Source organism: Oryzias melastigma, linkage group LG4 (assembly GCF_002922805.2).
Source record: "Oryzias melastigma strain HK-1 linkage group LG4, ASM292280v2, whole genome shotgun sequence".
In the NCBI taxonomy this organism is placed as follows: Eukaryota; Metazoa; Chordata; class Actinopteri; order Beloniformes; family Adrianichthyidae; genus Oryzias; species Oryzias melastigma.
Window position 1 is genome coordinate 9849395 of NC_050515.1, and position 7020 is coordinate 9856414.

Consider the following 7020-nt stretch of genomic DNA (forward strand, 5'->3'; position numbering starts at 1 on the left):
GGGAGATGCAATCTAAGGTTCTTGCAGAACGATGAGCACAAAAGAGAAAAGGAAAAAAACGAGAGAAAGGGAAGAAAAGAAAGGCTGTCAGCCAAAGATAAAGCCACTCTTTCCAGACACGCAGTGAGAAGTTATTACTCAGTGGGGTCAGATGGAATCTTTTAAAGCCTCTGCTTTGAGTGCTCCACAGGTGGATACAGACAAACACATACCCCCCCTCACACAGACACCCAACACATAAGGACGAAAGGTTACAGCTTTACATAACAAGACGTTTCACAGCTTTACAATACATGACCCAGAAAAGTGGAAGTCACACTGTGTCACAACAAATCTCAGCATATAGGTCAGTAAAATAATAGAATTTGTTTAAATTCTGCTCAAATTTGACTGTATTTTCAAATACGTGTTGGAGTGTCAGATCCTTAGCTGCCTTTCTGCCTCGACTGGAATCAGCCAACGCCCCAGTCAGAGACGTCTTTTTTTAGTGTTGCTATAGAAACTGTGTGGGCATCTGGATCAAACAAAATAATGGAAGCAAAACAAGAACATGTAAGAGAGAGGCGTTTGTTGTCAGGAGCTAGGTGTGTGTTTGAGCCTCTGCAGAGAAACGGAGGCAGCAACAGATGCACTTCCCTGCAGCTAAACTCCAAAAGGTGAGGCAGTCGCTGCTCACAACGCTGAGCAAACTGTCAAGAGTTCGGGAACACCCTCGTGTGAGTGATGAGGTCTTGAACTTTACTATGTATTATTTATTGAGTGGCCGAACATCAGCTGGACTGCTTCTGAAAAAAAACAAAAATGCTTCTAAAGAACAGCAAAACTTCACAAATCCAACCAAGTAATAGGAGAAATTTAACGCAGTTTGATTTAAAAGTGAAATCCAAACTCTGTTTTGATAATATTCAATTAATACTTGAAGAAACACAATCAGCATGGAGCAGCGGGGATTACAAGTGTCAAGTTGACTCGTGTGTAGCTGTGCTTGAATTAATTTGTGCTTCAGTGCAAATAGTGTGCCAAAATCTTTGTTCTTGGAAGGAGAAAACTGTTTTTTATAGTTATTAATGGGATTTTGCTAATTAAAAGGGCATAAATTATTAATATTTCATTTTTTTGTTTTACTGCTGCGCCATATTCTTAAAGTCCCACTCCCGTTCAGGCCTTGCCCTGGGCTGCATGACGCCCTAGGTGAAATGTGATTTAGCTGCCTAGAATTTGTTGAAATAAATATTTATTTATTTTAATTGTCAATGATTACCACTTAGCTTTAGCATTTTGCAAAAGCGTTTGCTCTGAAGCTTCAGCATTTTCAGCAAATCCCTGCAGGAGTTACAGTAAAAGTCTTCAGCATCCAGATTCAGTAAAATCTGTTCATACTATATTATCATATTTAATGCAACTTTTCTTGTTCAAACTGCATTTTATTTTTCATCTGATTCACCACGATATGAACAAAGTAATGTTAAAAAATGCAATTTTAATCCTTATTTTATACATGTGAAAAATGCCCATTTTTTAAAAATCAGATTAGGTCTTTGAGTAGCCTCTAAAAGCATTTAAATATAGAAAAGTTGACAAATTTGTAGTAACATTGCTTAAACATCCCTAATACATGCTGATTTTGCAAAAAATATTTAGGTTGTTGCTTAAATATAAGTTAAACTCCAAATTTGCCCAAGAAGCCTCAGTAGATGCCAAATTAGCCAGAAAAGCTAGCTCGTTGCTTAAATACTAGCTAAACTCTAAAATAGCCACAAACTCTTCAGTAAACTAAATTAGTCCAAAACATTAGCCTGTTGCTAAAATAGAAGCTAAACTCTAAATTAGCTTAAAAAACTCAGTAGATAACAAATTAGCCAAAAACATTAGCCTGTTGCTAAAATAGAAGCTAAACTCCAAATTAGCCCAAATGCCAAATTAACCATAAAAAGTTAGCACATTGCATAAATACTAGCTAAACTCCAAAATAACCTAAAATTCCTCAGTAAACTAAATAAGAAAAACACTTTAGCTTGTTGCTAAAACAGAAGCTAAACTCTAAATTAGCCTAAAAAAACCCAGTAGATAACACATTAGCCAAAAACGTTAGCATGTTGCTAAAAAAATTAGGTAAGCTTAATTTTCTTTTAAAAATTGCTTAAAAGATTAAAACATTAAAGGCTTGTTGCTAATCTACTTAAAATTTTGAAATTTGTAGACTTTCTCATTCATTTCCTATGGGGAATATTTTGCTCAATATTTCAAAAACTATCAAGTTTATGAAAACTAAAAATACATGCAGTAATGTCCTGAACAAGTTGAATACTTTGATGCTAAGATTGCTGAAAGTACGATTGACATTTCATGTGCCGAAAAACGTGCAGAAAGGAGCAGGAGAATCGCTATTTTACAGTCATAATTTTTAGTTCTCTACAAATGTATGGACTAAGTTTGTCCAAAATGCTCATTGTGAAATAGTTCAGCTAAAAAAATATTAAAATATGTAATTTAATCCAAACACTGGATTTGCTATGATTTGCAAGTTTTCTATATTATGCAATAAAAATAAACAGATTAGACCTATAAGGACATGACAGGTGCAAGTTTTACTATCCACAAGCGTGTAAAGTATTACATTGTGAATGGATTGCCTAAAAAAGCTCTTGATGAGCTTAACAAAAAAAGGAAGTGATCTTAAAGGCTCTGATATTAGCAGCCTTGAGGGCCGTGTGTGCAGAGCAGCCTCAGGGAGAGCTTCACCCTCAGCCTGAATGATTTCCCTAATGGAAACCCGACTCTTAACTCAGACAGAAGTCAATACGTGATAGGCGCCCAACAACACTGCAGCCCATAGTACATATCGACTCACAGAAGGATGTATTCCTTGTTTAGGTTCTTGCAAAGTTGATGAGTGGAGAGTTTTGGAAACTCGGACTTTAAAGGAATCAACATCTAAAGCTACACATTTAAAACACTTAATTTTGAAATGTTGCAAACTTATCTTCACATTTTGGCGTTAAAAAACAAAAAATACGGAGGAAATAAAGCGCTTTCTTATATATCATGACTAATTCAAACAAAATTATTCAGTTTTTATTCAAAAAACAAATCAAAGCTTTAATTTGCTGTTATAATCAGACAATAAAAGTGTCCAAAAATCATAAGGATGCTGGCATTGTTGAAACAGTGAGTGAAAGCTTTTAGCAAGACGGAGCAGCTTCCAGACACACCATTGCACTAATATAAGCTGGTGTGCACGCCGTCTCCGTGTGGCCATCGACGAGAGCTCCACATGTAGACAAGCTCACACAAGCCAGGAAACTTCATTTGAACTGAAAGAGCAGAAGTACACACACAGGTCAAGCACCAGTTAGCAGTGATCACAGAGGACTAATGAGATTGTTGAAAGATAACCAAATTAGAGTGAAACAGAAGCTCATCGCATGCATGCCATTCTTAGTTTAATGAAAAGGAAAGCGTAAGGAAACATGCTGGAATGGTTCACTTCTATATGGAAAAAATGCTTCTTTATCATAACTTAAAATGAAGATTTGACCAAAGATTTACACACAATACTGAAAGTTTGACTCTTATAATTACTTAATTTTTTTCTGAAAGATTAATGTTTTTTTTTATTTGTTATTTGCTCTAATTTAGTCATGAGATTGATTTGGTATTGGCTCAAAACTATTTGTTCACCCCCCAGATTTATTTATAAAATGTTTAACAAAACATTGATTTTATATTTAAAATTTCTGCATCATCTGCTGTGTGGATTTAAATCTAAATTCACAAAGATAAACATCTCACAAAGCCCATAAATACTTTTAATTCATCTTAAAAAAAACAGCTCCGATGATACACTTAAAGAAATAACTAATAAAATTTACTTAAGAAAACAGTTTGCACTATCAATTCCTAAATTTGACTGCATTAATGAATATAAAAAAATACCAACAACAATCTAGTAAAATTTACTTGCGTCCACAAGTAAGATTATGATCTAATAAAACAAACATAAATTTATCTAATTAAATTTATATAATATTAATGAATTCTCCAGAAGTGATTAAAACAATTTGAAAAGTAGATCTTACTAATAAACAATGTAATTTTTTGATTACTCATAAAAAATAGGTAAACTTTAAGTTATTAAAGTTACTAGAAAAATCTCTATTTGCATAATCTTTGAATTATTATGTAGATATTATGAGGAATAATTGACTATACAAGTTTATTTTTCAGTGTAATTGTGTTTTTTTTAAACATTTTCTTGAGATATGGAGGACATTTTTTCTTTTTACTATTTAAATCACTGTGATTCAGGAGCAGATGAAACAAAATCCAGTTCTAAAAAGATTGTAGCTGTGATGTAAAGGTGCTCAAATATTGAATATTTTTTGGTTTTATAATTTTATTGCTTGTTTTTTTTTTCTTTTCTGGGTGTTTTGTTGTGAATGCAAGTAGCTTGTCGCTTTTAAATTTGCTTCAAGACTAAAAAAGATTCTGTTCTGTTCTTGGAGAAATCTAGAAAATAACAGTTTTTTATTTAATTGTGACTAAAAATGACGTAATCATAATTAAAGGACCACTGGAAAAGCTTTTACATTAGATTTCAGTGGGACTTTGGGCATTTTATTATGCTTATAGTTTTGTCTAAGTACATTAATTTTACAATTCTTTTTGCAACTTAGCTTTTATATATTAATAACAAATTTAATCAAGTTTTTATGATAAAGTTTGTGTATTTTAGCTGTTGCCTATAGAACATTTTAACATCTGCTTCATTCTGTCATCTAACTACATCACCTTTATTTTGGGCTTAAAGTTATTTAAAGATTGACATTACATTTTTCCAGGAATCACCTCAGTAGTTCAGAAGCCACCACCTAAGATATAACAGTATTAATTATTCCTGAAGGGTGTTAATTAGTGGCTCGGACTTCTTAAAATCGTAGGGAAATGAAAATTAACCTTTCTGGCTCCTAAGGGAGTTCACCGCCGAATAAAATGTGCTGCGTAAAATGGAAACAACTCCACGAGGGTTCGCACTTTCTCACTTTACGTGATTTACGACCGTTGAACTTGCAATTAAATCTGGGAATTACGAATGAGGGGAGAGCTGTATGAAGATGAAGGATGACCTGATTGCTGAGGTCACTTTAAATCAAGGATGTATCAAAGAAAACTGCTTTTGTTCCGTTTTCTTCTGCTTCTTTGTGACAATCATTTTATCTAAAACTATTACAGCACGAATCATTTTTCTTTAGAAAATATATTATTTTTGTATGTTTAGTACTAGAGATTTATAGAAGCAAAGTTATACAACTAACTTAAACTGTTACAAAATAAAAAAGTATGAAATTATAACTTTTTCCCACCAAAAAATGGAGTCAATTACTGAGTAAAGTCGGTCTCTATGTGTGCTTCACTTTGGCGCTGTTTGATCAGGATAAAAACCCATGGAGGATGCTGTGCAGCAGGAAGTGGGGAAACCTTGAAATAATAAAGACATAGCTTGAACTAATGGTGGCGTGTTTTATGTTTGCTGCAGACTCGCTGTCTTCCCCACTCCATGCCTGAGTGTTGTATTTCACCGGCTTGCTCGGTGTCACATCTGTTCCAGAGTTTAAAACTATCACGACGTCGTTTTAGTGGTTCGTGACGCGCAATAAATTGAAGTGAAACATATCGTGTTCAAATGCTTCGTCTATCGCAGTCGAGTTTGGTTCCTTATCTCAACAGCAAAGGCAGGAAGGGAGCTGCTGCACGGTTTGACAAGCAGCTTTGCCGATGAGCCAGCGCCATCCAGACTCATTATTCCTGTAGTTACCCCACTTTGCTGCCTTGACAACTGTGTGTGGTTTGTGTCCGACCTTCTTGAAAAAGGCCCAACAGCGTCTGCTCCATCAACCAGCTACTTGCTATACTGGATAGAATAGGGAAATTCCTCCTCTACCTCTACAGCTTCTCCATACTCCTACATTTAGCCGTCCAAAAAGAGAAATATGGAAAAATTCTGTCTATGAATTTGGACGTTATTGACCCTCAATGTGAGTGAAAATGGGAAGTTTGAATATATGGAATAGACCTTTTTTATGGTGAACAAGCAAAAGGGCGATAGTGACTTCCGGGTTTAGACAGCTAACAACTGAACTCCGTTGAACACAATTTTACGTTAATAATTAACTTTACCAATTGTAATGGAAATGTTTCAAAGAATTCATTTCAGAAATGTTCTACTTCACTGGATTGGTTTCCCTCTCTTAGATTGTTCACAAATCAAAATACAAATGTTTGATATCCTCCAATTTTATATGTTTTATTGAAAAAAATCAAAGTGATAGAAATTCACGTTGGCCACATTTAATCCCTCTGGCAAAGACGCACAAAGCTAAATTGCCCGTACGCATTTTAAACACTTCCCAGGCTAAATTTACTTGTTGTTCCACGGGATATTTTAGGGGATAATTGTAAAAACAGGAAGGGTTTGGCTTAGCAAAAATGTTAAGAGCAGCTATTTACATAAAGACTTTATATTTAAAGTGTTTGGAATAAGTCCAGCTTATATTTATTCAGTTTATATGAGTTCAAATAGATTGGCAACAAGCCTTTGTCATAGCATCATGCTAGCTTTATGTTTTCATCTTTTACAGTACTTTTCAAATAATTTGGTACTTGCTGTTATATTAGCATCATGTTAGCTCATTTGGTATCTACTGAGGTTTTTAAGTGATTTTTTTTAAGGCTAATTTATAGTTTTGCTAATATTTTAGCAATAAGCTAGCTTTATTGGCTAATTGGGTTTCTACTGACATTTTTGGGCTAATTTGGAGTTAAGCTAACATTTTACCAATTTGCTTTTTTTTGAGGGAAAAATTGGAATCTACTAAGGTTTTTTTTTTTTTATTTATACATTTGGAGATTAGCAAATATTTTAACAACGTGCTAGCTTTTTTGGATAATTTGGCATCAACCAAGGTTTTTTAGGCTAATTCTGAGTTGAGCTAATATTTTAGGAAACACTAAATGTTTTGG